Genomic DNA, 17,252 nt, shown 5'->3' with positions numbered 1-17,252 from the left:
TAAAAAACTCAGTCTGGTATAAGATTTTTTGTCTTCTAAGTATGGAATTGCTAAACGTCACTCTACTACATGACCTGAAACAGTAACACATTTTCTAAGAATGGAAAAAATGCAATAGCCTTAAAGTCAGCTGTTCTGTGGCTTTGCCACAGTGGAAACCTATGCCTTATGCAGTAGCACTGGAAAAGACAGCAGAAGATTGCTGCCTCCAGGTGAAGCTCAATGTTTTATTCTTTACCAAAGGTAAAAGTAAAACATCAATCCTGACATTTAAAACATATACTTATTATAATTATCAGAAGTACTTGTCATAAAAATTATCGTTTTAATATTACAAATAACATACATAATATGTACACATGGCCATTCATAAACACTGGAAGATTATCATTCCAAACCCACTGATAAAGTTTTATAAACATATTTCATGTTTCTATAGACACAAATACAATAATGGAGGACTAATGCCTGTCCATCCACTTCCCTTACCTTTTGCTCTCTTTTACCTAATAGAATTTATTTAATTAGCAGCACTAACCAGCAGACTGCTGACAACCAGGTAGCACATCTCAGATAAAAAGCAGAAATCAGCTGCCAGGCAATGGCTCATTAAATCACACTTCAGTGGAAATGCAAATAAAGGCAAATATCATTTGAAAAATAATTTTTAAACCACTTCAAGACATACCCCACAGAGACACCATTTTAAAATTACATGTATCCCATTCCTTTCATCAGTGTCAATACTGTTAATCTTCTACATCAATGACACACTTTCATGAATATTCATGTTAATATATGCAACATGTAATGCATTTTATCAATCTGATAGAGAAATCTTTGAGCAGCATGACTTATTTCTTATGTATGCTCTTATCTCAATGCTAATTAAAAACCTAATCTAAACCAATTTAATAGCAAACCACAAATATGTATTTCAATCTAGTGAGGGAAATATACTTTCAAATAGTTCTAAAAGCAATTAATTTCTTGGCATGCTTTACAATCAACTTTTTTCTGTTACATACCCAATTGCCAAAGTCCTTGTTCTTGCAAGATATTTATAGTAGCTTTATTTATTAATATAGTATTTGTTCAGCTTTATAAGAAGCTCCTGTATGGATGTAAGTTATAGAAAAGCACAGTAATTATGCCCCAGTGTATATAATCGTGCTAGTCCTTCCCATGTAGGATGCTTTGCAGTGTATTGTCATTTTGAGAGTTTTATTCCTTTACATTTGCTCTCTTAATGTGAAATATATTATTTTTATGGTAGCTATGTTTACACACAATGTAGACACTGGCCAGATATTTCTTCACATTGTCTCAAACAGACACAGCCCCCGCTAGTGCTAATCTCCTACAAATTCATCAAATGGATTTTAAGATTTGACCTAACAACATGCAAAAAAGCTTTACTCTCCCAGCCCCATTTAAACCTCTATATATGTCTTGGGTCTTTCCATGATACATTTTATATTCACTGTTCAGATCTTTTTCCTGGTAAGATCACCTGCTCAGTGGGAACAAAATTCAGATCATAAGTACATGCACTCCTATTTATGTGCCTGGATTCTTGCCTTTCAGCAGTCAGGACAGGTCTGTTTGTCAAATCTGCATCTGCTGGTGTTAATGTAGGTGTGCTCCAGACCTCAGGTCCTAGGGTAGGTGACTATATGGGTGACAATAAACCACCTAAGGGATGACCCAGACCGTTAGGCCAGGAAGGCATCACATCTCCCTGTGGTGATAGCACAACAATAAATTTCACATCCATTCAGGATGAAACAAATGCTGGGCACAAGACAACAGTCCCAGCCCTCAGTCACGCTGTTTGTGCACGAGTGGTAAGAGGATAGATACAACCCTCTGTGGGCTCCATGCTCCTCTAGTCTCCTGATATAGACATATCCCAGTCATTTCAACCTGGCTGAAGCGTTTTGAGTACATACCTGCATCAAGAGGAAAAACAAACTTATATAAGTCCAAAGCAAACATATTTAGTTCACTATCCTTGCCTTCCATTCTTTAAAATTTATGTTTAATATGTTAATATATAACAGAAAGAATACAGGAAAAATTATAACCTGAACGCAGAGAAATATATGGCATTTTCACAGAACAGTTTATTAACAGATTAGTGAAGAGAGCCCTACTGTATAGGAATTTTTTCAGTTGAAAAGATTTTTCAATGAAATTTCTAATTTCCAAAATATGTGGATTTAACTGTAAAAAATACATTGAAAATTCATTTGGATTCCAGTTGTACTGATTCAAAAGTGACATTTAAAAAAGAAAAAAAATGCCTTTACATTTTCAATTTTCAGCTGGAAAGCTCAGTATTTAATTTATAAAACTTTTAAACGTTATTTAAAAATTTTAAGCAAAATTATCTGAGATTATCGATTAATCATATTTTTTTGTCTAGTCTGTGAATGGTAAAGAAAAATAAAAAACCAGCCCTCTTCTGGGATGTTACAGGATGTGATTTATATCCAAAATATTCATTACTCTATGAATCTCACACTCAGCCTGCTGTTTATCAAAATCTGAGAACATGCCTTTAAGATTTTATTTCAGCTCTTCATTAACTGCTCCACTGGACTTTGATTTAAATCAGATAGGAAAACCTCTGTTCTGGGGATCCTTAATGGAAGCAGGCAATCCTTACCTAAACATTTATAGGCATAAAAGAGTGCCTGGCAAAAAGCTTCAGGTTAGTTTAACACCTTACCTCAAATCATAACAAATATTCAAGATTTTCTGAAACGAACACGTAAATTTTCTGAAGATATGATTTTAAGCAGCTCCGGGCTTTTCATCTAAAGCCACTGCATGTCTCACCCTAGCTATACACATGGCATTTATGATTACTTATCTTGCCATGGTTCTGCCTGCAGACCCACACTTGCATGCCCCACTTCTCCTGCGCTGATGCGAACAAGGGGCCTGAGTGCTGAAAGCTCAGGTACACTGCACATGTCCAGGAGGCCTTTCCTTTTCCCTTTTCTTCCTCTCTTCCAGATTCCTTACGAATCTTCCAGGCACTTCATGCTGTTTTTGGAAATTCCCTGCAATTCCCACATGATGAGCTCCCTACCAGGGTTCAAAGCTGGGGCTCAAAGTGCTTTGTTGTCCCACTTTCAAAAACCATTTTCCTCCCGTTTGATGCTCATTCCCACACCATGGGCTCTATAAGCTTCCTCTTTCTTTTAACCAGTACTTACTCCTGTCCTGCTCACTTTTTCTCCTGTTGCCAGGACGGTATTTGTCCCCCTGTTCCCAACTGTTCTGTATTTTGTTCACATACAAGTTCTTTTGGGCTTGCATTATATGTTTGGTCCTATGCCCAAGGTACCATTTTCTCCCACGCCTCCCCTCTCACTGTTGCCACCGGTTTGGCTCGTGCCTGAGTGAGGACTCCCTGGGCACAGGGCAACATGCTTCCTTCCCAGTGACAGATTTCCTGCTTCCTATTTTACACCTTATCTTTCTACCCTGGGCAAAATCAACTAAAGCCTTTGTGGTGCCAACATTTCAGCATGGGGTCAACACTTATTCCGGACCGCAGAGGACAACAGGGGTGGGGAGGAGGTGGGCCGATCAGGCACAGTGCGTCACTCGAGTTCTGTTTTCCGATTCCTGCCAAAATCGACAGGGTCATCCAGCCCGCTGCCATGTCACATACATAAACAGCCAAAAGACATTAGACTGACTGCATCTTAGGTCCTCAGCCCTTGAACACAAAGCAGAACGTGGCAGCTGATATCTTAAGCATTAGCAGATATTCTCAGCTAGTAGATGAACTAATTCAAAGGTCATAATTGAATAATAATAATAAGGTGCTTTCTTTTTATGACAGCAGCCTGGAGTAAAAAAATTTTTCAATGTGTCTTTTTTCATGTTTATCAGGAACAAGTCCATCCTGACCAAAAAACCCTCGGCTTTCAGGCTCAATTCTGATGTGTTTATTATCCTGTGAAGATGGAATTATTAACAATTTACCAGGATACCCAAGTTATGATTATACAAAGAAGTCTAGTAATTACATCTTTGGAGACATGATTGGCCTAAAAATAATGGTGATATTTTAGCTGGAAGAAATGCTAGATTGAAGAAGCCAAATTTGTTGCAAGAGGAGTAAATTTGAGTATACCATTTTGTGCAATGTACCCGTAAAGGCACTGTAACACTGTGAGTGAATAATCACACAGCAGTCTTAAGCAATAATTGATCAGGGAAATAATCTAAAAATTAATTGTTTTGTGGGAAAAAGAGTGACATCTATTATAAGATAAAATAATTCCTTTTGGCTATTTTTAATTTAACTCATTTTTTACCATACTGAGGATTTTAATTCTGTTCATGCATGTATCTTCTGTCTGTTAAAAAAGAGATCAAAACAGAAGTGCCACAACTGAGATGAGAAACTATTATTGTTGAAAACAAAAATTCTTGTTTCTGATATGCAGGCCAAAATACTTTAGGCCTTTCTACGGAAACAACTTTTCACATCTAATCCATTAAAAAAAGCTTGATCTTATTTGTATGTTTCCTTAATGCTCCTGATCTCCAATTGAACAGGTGAAAGAGAAAACTGAGCATCCATCTCTGATACCTGAATTGGAGATTCAACTTCTTACTGCCCAGCCAGGCCATGGCATCTGGGTTCCCCATCCCTCCAGGTTCCCTCCATAGTTTTGAGAACAGAAAAACATTCATATCAGGAATTCTCTAGCCTTCAACATCTCCAGCCTTTCAACCATCACAGGAAAAATGTTTCAGCTCATGGCCAGTAGTCCATCTAACAATCCTTCCAAATTTCCTTTTTCCCAAGTCCTAACAGAATTTTCATTATATTTTAGATATTGTCAAGTCACAACCAATGAGACTTTACACTGCCTGACACATAGCTGATAGAAACATTTAAGGAAGAAAGAGGAATAACTGCATTCTGGCATGAGTTTCATGCTGGAGTAACACAAGCACAAAACACTACTGTAACATGTAACCAACTTAAACTGCCTTCATCTACATTTCCATGCAGCTACAAACGTTACAGAGCACTGACGCATTCAGCTGAGTGCACACGCACAGAAATCGTGCAACTAAATCTACACCAGCATGGTTTCATGCTGTGCAACACCTCCAAGAGTTTGGTTTGGGTCTGTAAGTGAAGATAGAAAGTGTCAGTTTGGAGTATTTTAACTCATTTCATCTGGGAGGGCCTGGAAACTTCTACTCTGTAAAAATAAACTTCACCTTCTGGTCCCAAACACAGACAAAAGTAAACATCCAAGGACAGAAACATTGATCTTTTACTACCTTTGTTTATTCTAGTTATTTTAAAAAATGCTTCTTAACAACCTTGAAATTAATTAGCTACATGTGTGAAAACACAGGTCAGCTGCAGAAAACTCATATTTAGTTATTATTATTAAAAATAGATTCCCACCATTGCATTTTATTCAGCCATTTAGACATTGGCCTTTTAGAGCACAAATGCAGAAACCCAAATCCCTTTCATTCAATGACTGCCGATGTGGAATGGTATACTCTAACATACTTAAAGCGACCTCATTGCTTTTGTAAAGTGCTATCCTGCCTAAATCAGTTAGTATTTGTACAATTAGAAATTCCTAGTACAGAAAAAACAGCAAGAGTTTACTTTGAAAAAAGAAAAGTTCACTTTCTAGGGGAAAGGAGATTTCTTATAAAGTTCTCTAAATCCTTTAAAAAGGATAGCTACTAGCATTAAACCAATAAAGCCTCAAAGTTTTTTACCCCTCGCCTCAATTGGTATCTTTTCTATTAAGCTGATTACAGCATTGCACACCTCCTGCCTGTAGTTATTCTGCAACTTACCTTCAGAAAAAAACCCACTATAGAGTTCAAGGAAAAAAAATAACCTTTCCATATTAGTATGTATAATTCATGAAAGAATGTCATCAAGGTGGAAGACAGGATACACCTGGAAAAACCTAGAACCGGTGCTACCTGAGAATGGACCCTATGATTTTAGCCAGATAAGTATAAAACAAGTAATACACATCAACTTCTGAGAAAGTGGCCTTGCTGAAACAATCGGGTTTTGACTGAACTCTCTTACAGAGGGCACATTCATTTTTTCCCTAAAAAAAAAAAAAGGACACATTCTATAAGGAAAACTGAGTCTTGTATAAAGCAAACTAGACAATATGCCAAAAGAACTCTCTCCCTTTGAATTATCAAGATATTTCCTTCTTACTCACCACCCATAGCAATATCATCAGGTACCCAGAAAATATATCATTTAAATAATATCAAATAGTTATAAAATAATAATAAAAAAATTACACCCTTTTTTGAGCTGCTTCCAATTCTCTGTCCTCCAGACAGAAAGCTTATTTTTGCCCAAGAAAGAAAAGGAATACATTCTTCAGTTTTAAATCTGCATTTGCTTCTGCTAGAAATTCTAAGGAAGAGACAATTTTCCTCAGTCCATGAGGCATGGTTCCCTTTTTCTATCCAGGAAGATTTCATCCTGTCCTTAGAAGGACCCTCACCGTCAAAAATGGGAATGCTATTCTTCTGACATAGAAAGAATGTCAAAAGTTTTCACACACATAACAGGGCAGGGCATTTATTACTTAGTCTAAAGCCAAGTTTATAATACCTTAATATAAAAAACAAATATATAATCTCAGCCCAGGCATAATTTAGAAAAGTTGATTAACTAATTACACCAGCTAAGAGAAAAACTGTAGGAAAAAAAAAAAAAAAGCACAAATGAAATTAAATTATCTAGGTGATTTTTTGGTTTTTTTTTACTGCTATTATTGTCTTTAAGCATCACTATACCCCGAGTCCTGAAACAGAAGAGGTGCTGTACAAACATGTCAAAAGAGATAAGCCCTTTAACCAAAAGGGAAGTTATAACTTAAGTGTAAAAGAACAAATAGTAAAGGAGCAATAAAGCCATGCAGTTGACAAAAGTGAATTGGCTCTGCCCACCCTTGCATGGACTAGATTTGCAATAAGTAACTACACGTGTTATTTCAAGCACAGAACTGGAATAACATGATTAGGTTGCCCCCACACTTGATGTAGGTATTGTAGCAACCTCTCCATCATGCTTCTTTTTCACACCTCTCCTGCAGAGAGTATAATTTTAAAATTCATCTCAGCTGCTTCTTAGAGATTAAAGATATCCACAGAAATATCACTGAAGAGCAACAGAATTTTGTGTGTGCGTGTGCCTTAATAAGCCTACTGAAGCTGTTGAGTAGCTTGACAGAGCAAAAGGGACTTTCACAACAATGTATGTTTTGGCCTGTATTTTTGCAAACAACAGGGAGGGATGATAGAATAACGGAGAGACAAGTTTCATACTGTCAAAGCAGGGAAATTTTGCAACTAAATTCCAATTAACAGAAATCATGCCTGCTTTGGCCTACATTTTTGTAGCTATCTCTAGGCATTACTTGCTCTTAATATCAAATTACTTTACAAATTTACTGGAACAACTGAACACACAATCTAAAATAGGAAGTGTTACCATAACTCTATATCTTCTCACAAACTCTGGTATAAAAACAGCCTAAGGTGCTTTTTGACGTTAATTAAGTTCCAGTTCTGCTGGGTGCTACATGAGGTACGAAACTGGTTATTCAGTTTATTTATTTTATAGACTAACCAGTGTCACTTAAATACAGCATTGAGAACAGAGTTCTATCGTGAAGAGTTTAAAATTCAGGCTTTGATCGTGCAAGATGACCTGTGCATGCAAATACTGTTGCTCTTAAGGAGCTTGTTAGTGGGTGAAAATGGAGCACTTCTTCATTTTCATAAAGGATTACTTTCAGCGGTGTTGTCATTCAAAACTGTTTGGAAACTTCAGGCTGATCTCACAAACAGCTTGGAGAATGGCTAAAGGCAATTAACACTTTGGTTGAGATCTTTCAAATAATTTTTTCTTGTCTTTAATTTCAATTCAGAAATGTGTTCCTTATTTTACAAACATCAGCTACCATGCCTAAAAGCAAGAGAAAAAAAACCTCCCGTGAGCAGATTTCAGGTCATCTATATGGTTCCAAAACATAAGGAGGACTCAGAACTCCAATTCTGCTCTGAAAGAAGCAAAGTTTTTCAGCTTAAGACAATTACAGTTTTCAGACGTGAATGCCTGAAGTCACCTAATCTGCACCCGTGCTTTGTATTTGAACCAGCTGGCTTCAGTAGGAGCAGCAGGTATTAATATCTTTAATAAAAGACCATTCACATTGAAGGATAATGGCTAAATTCACATACATTTAAAGTGCTGGTGCTTAGTTTCAGAGCACTTTGTTTTTCATAGGATATGGGAAAAATTGAAAGCGAAGCAATTATTTCACTCATTATTTAAAGAAAGAGTTGTGACATTTAATTTTCATGTAAGCAGAACAAATTACAATATCCTCTGAAACCAAGTAGGTTGGCTGCTAAGGCTGCACTGAAAATAGTAGGCTTTTTCAAGTTCCCTCCAAATTTATATTTGTCAAATGATAAAAAAGATAATGCTGGTTTGGCAATAAAATCATATCAAAATGCACATTTCTACCAGCTTCACAGTAAAAAAATATTTTGTTGGTCCTTGTAAAAAATTGTCCTCAGTGAGCACAATTTTTATGAAAAGGATCAGAAACAGATGTACCACTTTTAAGCAGAAGACTTCTGCAAATGTACTTTAAAGATAATAATAACCAGATATCAAACAGAAGAAAGAAATGAAAAGCAAACTCATTGCACTGACTGTAGTCCTCTCTTATTTCTCTGCTATGAATAGGTGAAATACTGTTTCCTTTCCACAGCTGCTATTGTAAAGATCTATGAAATGGTTACATTTTACTCTCTTTTTGCAAATGCTGTTCTTTTTTTGCTTTGGATTCCTATGAAATCACACTGTGAATTATAATAAGAAGCAAGATGACAGAGCTCAACATTTTCCAATTTTAAGCTAATTTTATTCTGCTTAAAGCATTTCTGCTGTCAGCAGGACTAAAATTTACTGCCACAGAAAAGTATGGAAAAGTCAAATATGCTCTTCTAAAATTCAGCATAGCTTGCATATAAAGGAGGCCGCACCTGTGAAGGCCTCTCTCTTTCTATTTGTTGAAGTAGGGGTCAAACACCCGTCATGCATCGCTACAAACCACAGGGTGGAAATGGAGTGCTGTTAATCATCCCTTTGCTCAGCAATAAAAAAAGAGAAGAAAGAAGGGAAGAAAGAAAGAAAAACCCTCTGACCTGACAAAGAGAAATTCTTATACTCAGCATTCACAAATAAAGCTAGTTACCCTAGCAACTGCCACATCACGTGGGACTCAGTTTGCCTCCAGGCTCCAGAGCATCTTACAGACACTTACTGGCTTTTGATCTTGAGAAATAGTTTAGATTCACACAACACAAGCACACATGCACAGCAAAAGATTAACACCCATGCAAGAAGCACATTCATATTTCTAAGTAATGTTCTGTGTACTTTCTAATTCTGCTACTTAGTTCTGAAACCCTATCTGAGAGTTGATTGCATAATTTGTTAACTCTGAATATGACATTAAATTAGCACTGTGTTGATGCAGAATAAAATAGCACTAACTGAGACCATTAGGGTAATGGGAAAGCAAGAATTCCAAATAAACTATGGGAATAATATGTACAGGGCTATTCCAAGGTGCAAGTATAGGACTGTGCCACTTGGTCCAGAAGAATTGAACCATAAATCCATTTCTCCCCAGATAGTTCCATTAAATTACAGTGAGTAATTAAGATTTTATGATGCAAAATCAGTAACAGTTTTTCCACTAACTTTTAAAAAAGCACTCCCTTTTATTTACAATTTTGTTGTTATTAAACTTACTTTACAGGATTCTTCACTTATGGGGCAACAGCTAAGACTTTAGAGACAGAACTTTACGTCCATCTACTCCACTCCTGCCCAATAAAGCAAAAGTTTTAAGATACTTAAGCACATTAAGCAAGACAACATTGAAAAATCTGCTTTTACTGATTCCTTTCATCCATTTCTGCATTTGTCTTAGTTTTCATTAGATACAGATGTATTGAAGGTACTTTGAAATCATTAACTTACATTAGCTCATGTTTAATAGATCCATTCAACAACTTTTTATAGCGTGTGTATTGCTGATAAGAGAGTAGGAAGTATCAGTCTCTCCCTTCAAGATATAACTTAATTGCAAAGGCTAATGAAACCAAAAGCAGAGCAACTGAAGAACCCATAAAATTATTTTACAGTTGGCACTAAACTTGAAACATTTATAAAATCTGCTAACAGTCTAATGTGGTACATTTCATGTCCAGAATCTACACAGAAATTAAAGGAAATAGTGACAAGCTTAATTGGAATCACCTATAATAAACTCAAAAAACTAATACTTAATCTAAATATAGAGTTGAATGAATACAAAATATATCTCAACTTCCTTTAGCTTTTTATTCAGTGCAATTGCATACTTCAGTATTAATGCATTTTTTCCCTCTGTGTCTTAAGGATAATATAATTAACTTCATTATATGGGAGAAAATCCAGATTCTTTCTTCGGTGACTAAATATCGAAGTGAAAATAGCACTAAACCAGAAGGCCACCTGGCAAAGCAAGTTATTGTATTCTATCATCTCTCACTCTAAAAATATGTGCCTGTGCACACATACCTCCAAAGAAAGCTCTCTCTTAACATGAACATTTCCTTTTTCAGACGATAAATAAACAGATAATTCCAGGATTTCAACCCTGGAGCGGAATAACTGAATGTGAGAACCAAGTAGTGGAGTGACAGCAGCGCTTGGGGTGCGGTGAGCCAGAAAAGGAGACCTTTGCCACCGCAGTGTTGCCAGCTGCTGTAGGAGCCTGCAGTGCACTGGCTGACACTCCAAGAGGTGTTTGGATGACACGATGAGGCACTTGTAGAGTAAGAAGTATAGCATTACATGGCAAAATAAAACAATATTTTGGCACCAGGCCAGCTGGATTTCATCCCTCTTTCTCCCTGATGGTCCCAGACAGCAAGGATTAGGTAAAAAACACCACAATACATCAAAGTTTTTAAGGACATCAAAGCTGAGAGTCACATGATAAACAAGGTGTCAGGACTGCAGCTTGGCAATGCAGCAGCCAGATGTAGTGTCTGACCATGTTTTCCAGAATTTGGGGTTCCTGACAATAACTACTGCTGCAGTGATGTGGACAGCTGGGCTGACCTGACAGCTTGCTGCTGCGGCAAGACCCCGCTTCTCCTTCCCAGCTCCCACTAACCTTTGTCTTCTTGCACTAATTCTGACTCTGGTTGGACTCTACTGCTAGCTGATTTAAGCCACCAAAAGAGCAGAAAATATGCTGTTTTCATCCCTGGATCTATTTTGTGTCATTCTAGGAAGATAAAGCAGCTCATAGATGATCAAGCAGTGTGACACGTAACACAAAGTGAGTACTGGGAACAAAATGGAAGGGACATTGACTTAAAATTTTAATTCATGAGACATGCTAACCTAAAATAAATAGCAAAACTCAATTTTCATGGTTTTGGTAGCACAGAACACCACAATTTTTGTGCTCTAAAAAAATTGTTTTTAAGCAGATGCATGTTAAAAAACCCTTTTTGAATTATTACAGTCAGCAAATCAGGTGCTGGCTTTCACCTATAAGTATTTAGTCCAAATTTAAATTAGCACAGAATACACTATGAAACAATGTTTCACACAAGAAATGTTTTTTTAAATAAAGCTGCCTCCCCACAGTAAGCAGAATGTGAGCCTGGAAGTAATTATTAGCTGAGAATTAGCCAGAAGATACTACCTTGTATCTCAAACTTCATCCTTAACTCTATGCTGTAATAGTAGTTTTCATATAATAGGAACAGGAATGTTTTGATTTCGTGTGATAGGGAAGTGCACTTCTAGCCACTTAGTATGCAGACTGCACTACCATGTAGCAAACTCTTGGCTACATCCTGCTCTACATAAATACCAGCACAATGATTCAAAGAAAACTATTTAAGTAAACCAGACCATGTGCAGTCCCCTGTTCAGTCTACGGCTGCAGCTTGGGACTTGAAAAAGATAGGAAGGCTTTAATGCAGACCAATGTCTTGCTCAGGAATATCTAAACCCTAACACTCTGCACTGCTGTCTACGGAAGCCCTGGCAACTGCACGTTATAAATTTTCTTATCATAAAAAGAAAAATACTGTTTTAATCAATAAAAACAGAGGTTTCAACTGTAAAAACCCTTCAATATCTGTGCTTTAGTATGCCTAGTGACAACGAAGTGAAATAAGATGGCACAAGGGCACAGTGGCTAAAGATGTAGTTCAGCTGAACAGGCAGTTCAATCAGAAGTTATGGATTTGATACAGATATTATTGGACGATATATTAAGACCAGACGACACAGTCTAAAAACTTTCATTCTGAGAATTGGGAAATAGCAAACATGATCTTAAAAGTGCACTTTCTAGACTTTCTCAGAGCAATGGCACTGTAATATAAGACTTCAGTCATTTCTCACATCTTTATAAAAGCCTTCTCCTTTTTAGGGTCATCCAACCAATTTCTAGGTTTTACTTATTCTTATATATTGGGACAATCCACGAAAACACACAATATTAACTTTCTAAAATGTAACCATAGACTTTACTTTCAATCAGATATGTAAAAAAGCCTGTGTTTACACTTAGCAGCCGAGTCACATACACCCTTCATGGACAGCTACCAAAAAAATTATTTCTTTCTAAGTACAGCTGAGAGTGGCCAAACTTAGCTCAAAGTTTCCAATTGTAATTACTTTTGGACTGGTAACACAGCAAGATGAATTGCAGTAGAAGAGAGAAATAATCTAACTGAGAAAGGACAAAGGAAAAGAATATAGAAATTCAATCTTCACTAAAACAATTTCACCAACCCAAGGTTCAACCCAATAGAAAATACATTTCAACCCACAGACATACCTTTAAGGCCATCAAGATAATTATAAAGTATTCTAAATCATGGATTTACTTCAACAGGGCTGCTTGAATTAAGATGTTTCATCCAATGTGTGTAATAACAATTATTAATCGCTCACTCAAGAATATTTCCTGCATCTTCATCCATTACCGGAGTTCAAAGAGGTAAGTGTAAATAAAACCTCAGGATGTTGAAAGTAATTCAAGTTGTTGAGACTGACATGAGACAAAAGGTACAGAGTAAGTTTTATTTGTCATTTTCCATCAAAACCTCCAAAGGAGATTGCACCTGACATTAATAATTACCTCTTTCCCATAAATTGTTATAATTTTATTACAAACAGCCATGAGGATGACAACTACATTTCTCAGTATGTGAGAACTGCCAAAATATAGCTCTTCTGGGCCACTGATTACTTGAAGGTGTCCTATACCCTTTATACCCTTATACTTTCAATTTTAAAATACACCTATGAACACATGGGGCTTCCTTTCATGTTCCACCACAAATAAAGATTTCTGTTCTGCATTTTGTCCTAAGGGCAGCCACCAAAACCCAACCAGCTTCCAACACCTTCCTCACTCCTCAAGGTCCCCTTCTGCCTCCCGTGCATTGACCACCTCTCCTCCAACCCTGTGGCAGCTCACATTGTTTAATAACCTCAGGTGCACAGCTTCATCAAAGGCTTTCTGAAAACCCACTAGACACCTTTAACTGTATCCTTTGTGACCCACTCAGGGAACACCCACAGTTTAGTCAGACCGGATTTCCCTTCAGACAAGCCAGGCAGCCCAACAGACCACGCTTATACGTGTGCTCATTTCCCTCGGGTGAATGCCACCCAGTCCAAGCAGCTTATTTGTATTGCATTTCCATGTGGTTCAACATTTCCTTCAAATCAAGCTGGCTCCACTGTCCTCTCTCTTACCAAGAGGATGCTGGAGATGACTTAGTCAAGCAACAGTCAGAAGCCAGTGTGTCATACAGACTTACCCTGCAAGTGTACTGGCTGCAGACAGATATTTCTGCACCATCTAGTTGTGCTTTAACAGCTGCTGCTTGATCTGCACATTTTTAAATGCAGTCCTAATCAAGAGGACAAAGAGCCACCGCAAGACACCAAGACACCGCAAGCCCGGCACCACCTCAGCTGCAATGGGGAGCCACCCATGTACCTCTGCTCTGAGCACAGCAACTTGTGCATGGCTGGAACATGTTTTTTCAGAAGGGATTCTACCCCTATCTGAAAATGGGACAACGCCCTTACTAATCTGATTTTGCAACCAATTGATGGAATAAGTGATCTAAGGAAGGGAAAAGAGGGGGAAAAAATATTTTAAATCAAATTTCCTTGGGCTGAGATTTCATGCAGTTTTTTCTCCAGTGTCTAAATTGAAGAGCCTTTTAAATACCCTTGATTTTCAATTACTTATAAGCAAACTGTTCATTTTTTTGATAACCACAGTTTTGATCCCTATGGTACAAAGTATTTGTTGTGTGCATGAGACTCCCCCTCCACATCTTCAGCAGTAAAAACTGACGCAAGGAATTCACGGAGTTTCTCTGTCATGGTTTCATTACCCAAGCACCCCTTTGACCCCTTTTCCTTATGTGGTCTCACTGGTTCCCTAGATGACTTTCTGCTTTCGATGTATTTAGAGAACTTTTCACTACCGCCTTTAGTTTCCTTAGCAAAATGATTTTTCAAACCATCTTACACTCCTGTTTGCGATTGACCATTCCATCACATATTGGCTGCCTTGCCCTCTGCATTTAAGCAGGCTTTTCATTTCTTAAGACAACCTTTCCCCTATGATAGCTACCCAGATTCTTCTAATGAGTTCAACATGGTTTTCTTGGATCACTTTGTCTGTAGACTTCTTGGTTTTGGACTGCCTCATTTTTACATAATTAAAACACATACTGGATTCATGTAGATAAATTCTGCATGTGTGATCTACCTGACCTCCTCTTTCCTAGTACAGTTATAAACCTAGCTGTATTGTGATTGTTACGCCAGAGGTTTCCCAGTAATACATCTTGAGGTAAGTCTTCAGTGTCACCTGGGGCCAAGTGCAGAAGAGCATCTTCCCATAGATCATCCAAGAATAGTTCTTCCAGGAAGCAGTTGCCTACTAAGTAAAAAAAAAAATTCTCATTATATTTAACAGACATTCTGATAAAGTTATTTTTTTCTTCAGCTATAGCATTTAGCTATGGTTCGTATTAACTAAGGGTGAACACAGAACTAAAAAAGGCAGTCCTTTCATTTTCCAACTTCAGGATTAAGTATGCATTTGATAGTGGGCATTTAATCTTTCAGAGTTCATAGCATCCTGGTGATGTCATCTTATCTGGATGATTAAGGACAGATTTAGTTTTCCAATCAGAGAAAACATTCAGTCTCAAAGGGCGCTTTAATCGGAACTATTACTTGCTGTGTTGAAATTGCCCCAGTGAACAGCATTGCTGACCTTCCCTCTGCAGGAAATTTAAGCTTCTGTCAATTGATCAGTCAGGATTCCTACCATTTCACCCCAGATCAGGATCACATATGGCTTTCCCAAATCAAAGATACAAGAAAATTTCTCATTTGTGCAAGTAGAATACTGCAGATACCTATTCTGTTTGGTTTGCTTTCCTAAGCTGTCTGTAAAAGATGCCTTGGATATGTCCTGTGGTTCCAGTCAGGGTCTGAAGAAATCATTGCCATCTCCCCTCTGGTTGATCACATATACCATTATTGCCTTTTGTTTTTTTTTCCCCAAGAGGATTTTTATAAATTAGTATTAAAGCATTAACTGCTGTCAAACTAAGGTTTCTGCCTTCCTTCCACAGCTCACTGTCAAATAAAAATAAAAAGCCACCAGCACCACCCTGTCCCCAGATTATTTCCCCTGAGAAAGGCAAGTCTCAACTGAGAATATTTTTCAAATATACAAGTCAAGTAAGATTTTTCCTCTTGAGAATTGCCTACATGAGACAATTTCTTAATTACAAAAATGTCTTGCCTTCTGGCTGAAGTTCTCCTAAATTAATCAATGAAACCTCCACAAAATACCAGATGGGGAAGCAGGCAGCTGACTGGAGGTTTGACATCAAAATGGAGTGTAACAGCTTTGTTTTTCTCAAGTCCAGATTCTCTGTCATTAAGACCAATAGCCATTTTCCATTGACTTGAAAGCTAAGCCATACAAGTAGGGAACATGCCATCATTTATAAGCATTTAAAAAAAATTATCCTTTTGAGGCCAGATAGAAAAGTTACCAATGCCTGCAATAGTGATTTTGATACTGATTAACATCTTGGATTACTCTGCAGTTGGTGATATAAAACATATATTATATTTCAAGAATACATAAAAATAAGCAATATTTTTTCTCTAAGTTTTTCTTAAAGCTAGATCTAGAAGTGCAGAAAAAGAGTCGTATGAAGTGCATCACTGATTTTCTGAAACTGGAAGGCAGATAAAAACATTCGAACATTGTAACAATGAGACTAACATTTTAATAATGGTTTGAATCCAATAATCAGGTTTTCTCACTTTCTAAATCAGGTACATAACCAAGTACAACATGCGTCACCTTGAAAAATACAGCACAAGGACCTCAGTGAACCTTTCCTTTGGTTTGCTAGTTGCAGTTCAGGTGCCAGTACCACCATTCCAGGGCATGACTTACCTCAATGGGAACAGCTGTTTGCTTCACTGTCAACACTACTCCCTACAAGACATGGACCTTCTCTGGAAGCCCAGGCTGATAAAGGAGGATTTGGTTAAAATTGTAAAATTAATTTAAGAAAGAATAAATTCAGGCCTTTGGTTTTAGTTTTTTTTCATCCCTTTACAATTTTGAATACTCATTCTGCAAAATTACCTTCCAAGATAAAGCATCCTAAAATTCATATCTCTGATCAGTTGTTACAAATCCCATAATTCACCATAAAAATCTCTCAAGTTTTATGCTCCTTTCCTTTCACAGCCAGCCATTTAGCCTTTGAAGAAGTTTTAAAGAGGTCTATTTTTAGTTCACGCTTATGGCGGCTGAAACACCCTGGGTACCATCAGACTACCTTGAGATGCAAGCATGTGGAAACGGATCTAGTTGATTATTGCATTCTTCAAGAAGGAAATCTCAAAGGCACAGGGGCATGTTGTCCCTATATGCTGATAAACGACCCAGCAGGGGATAAGACTGGCCTGGCTGAATAGAGAGCTTTGGCTGGACCTCAGGAATAAAAAGGGAGAGTTTATGAACTTTGGAAGAAGGGGAAGG

This window comes from Phalacrocorax carbo, chromosome Z (genome assembly GCF_963921805.1).
Source record: "Phalacrocorax carbo chromosome Z, bPhaCar2.1, whole genome shotgun sequence".
Classification (NCBI taxonomy): domain Eukaryota; kingdom Metazoa; phylum Chordata; class Aves; order Suliformes; family Phalacrocoracidae; genus Phalacrocorax; species Phalacrocorax carbo.
Note: the sequence above shows the minus strand (reverse complement) of the source record.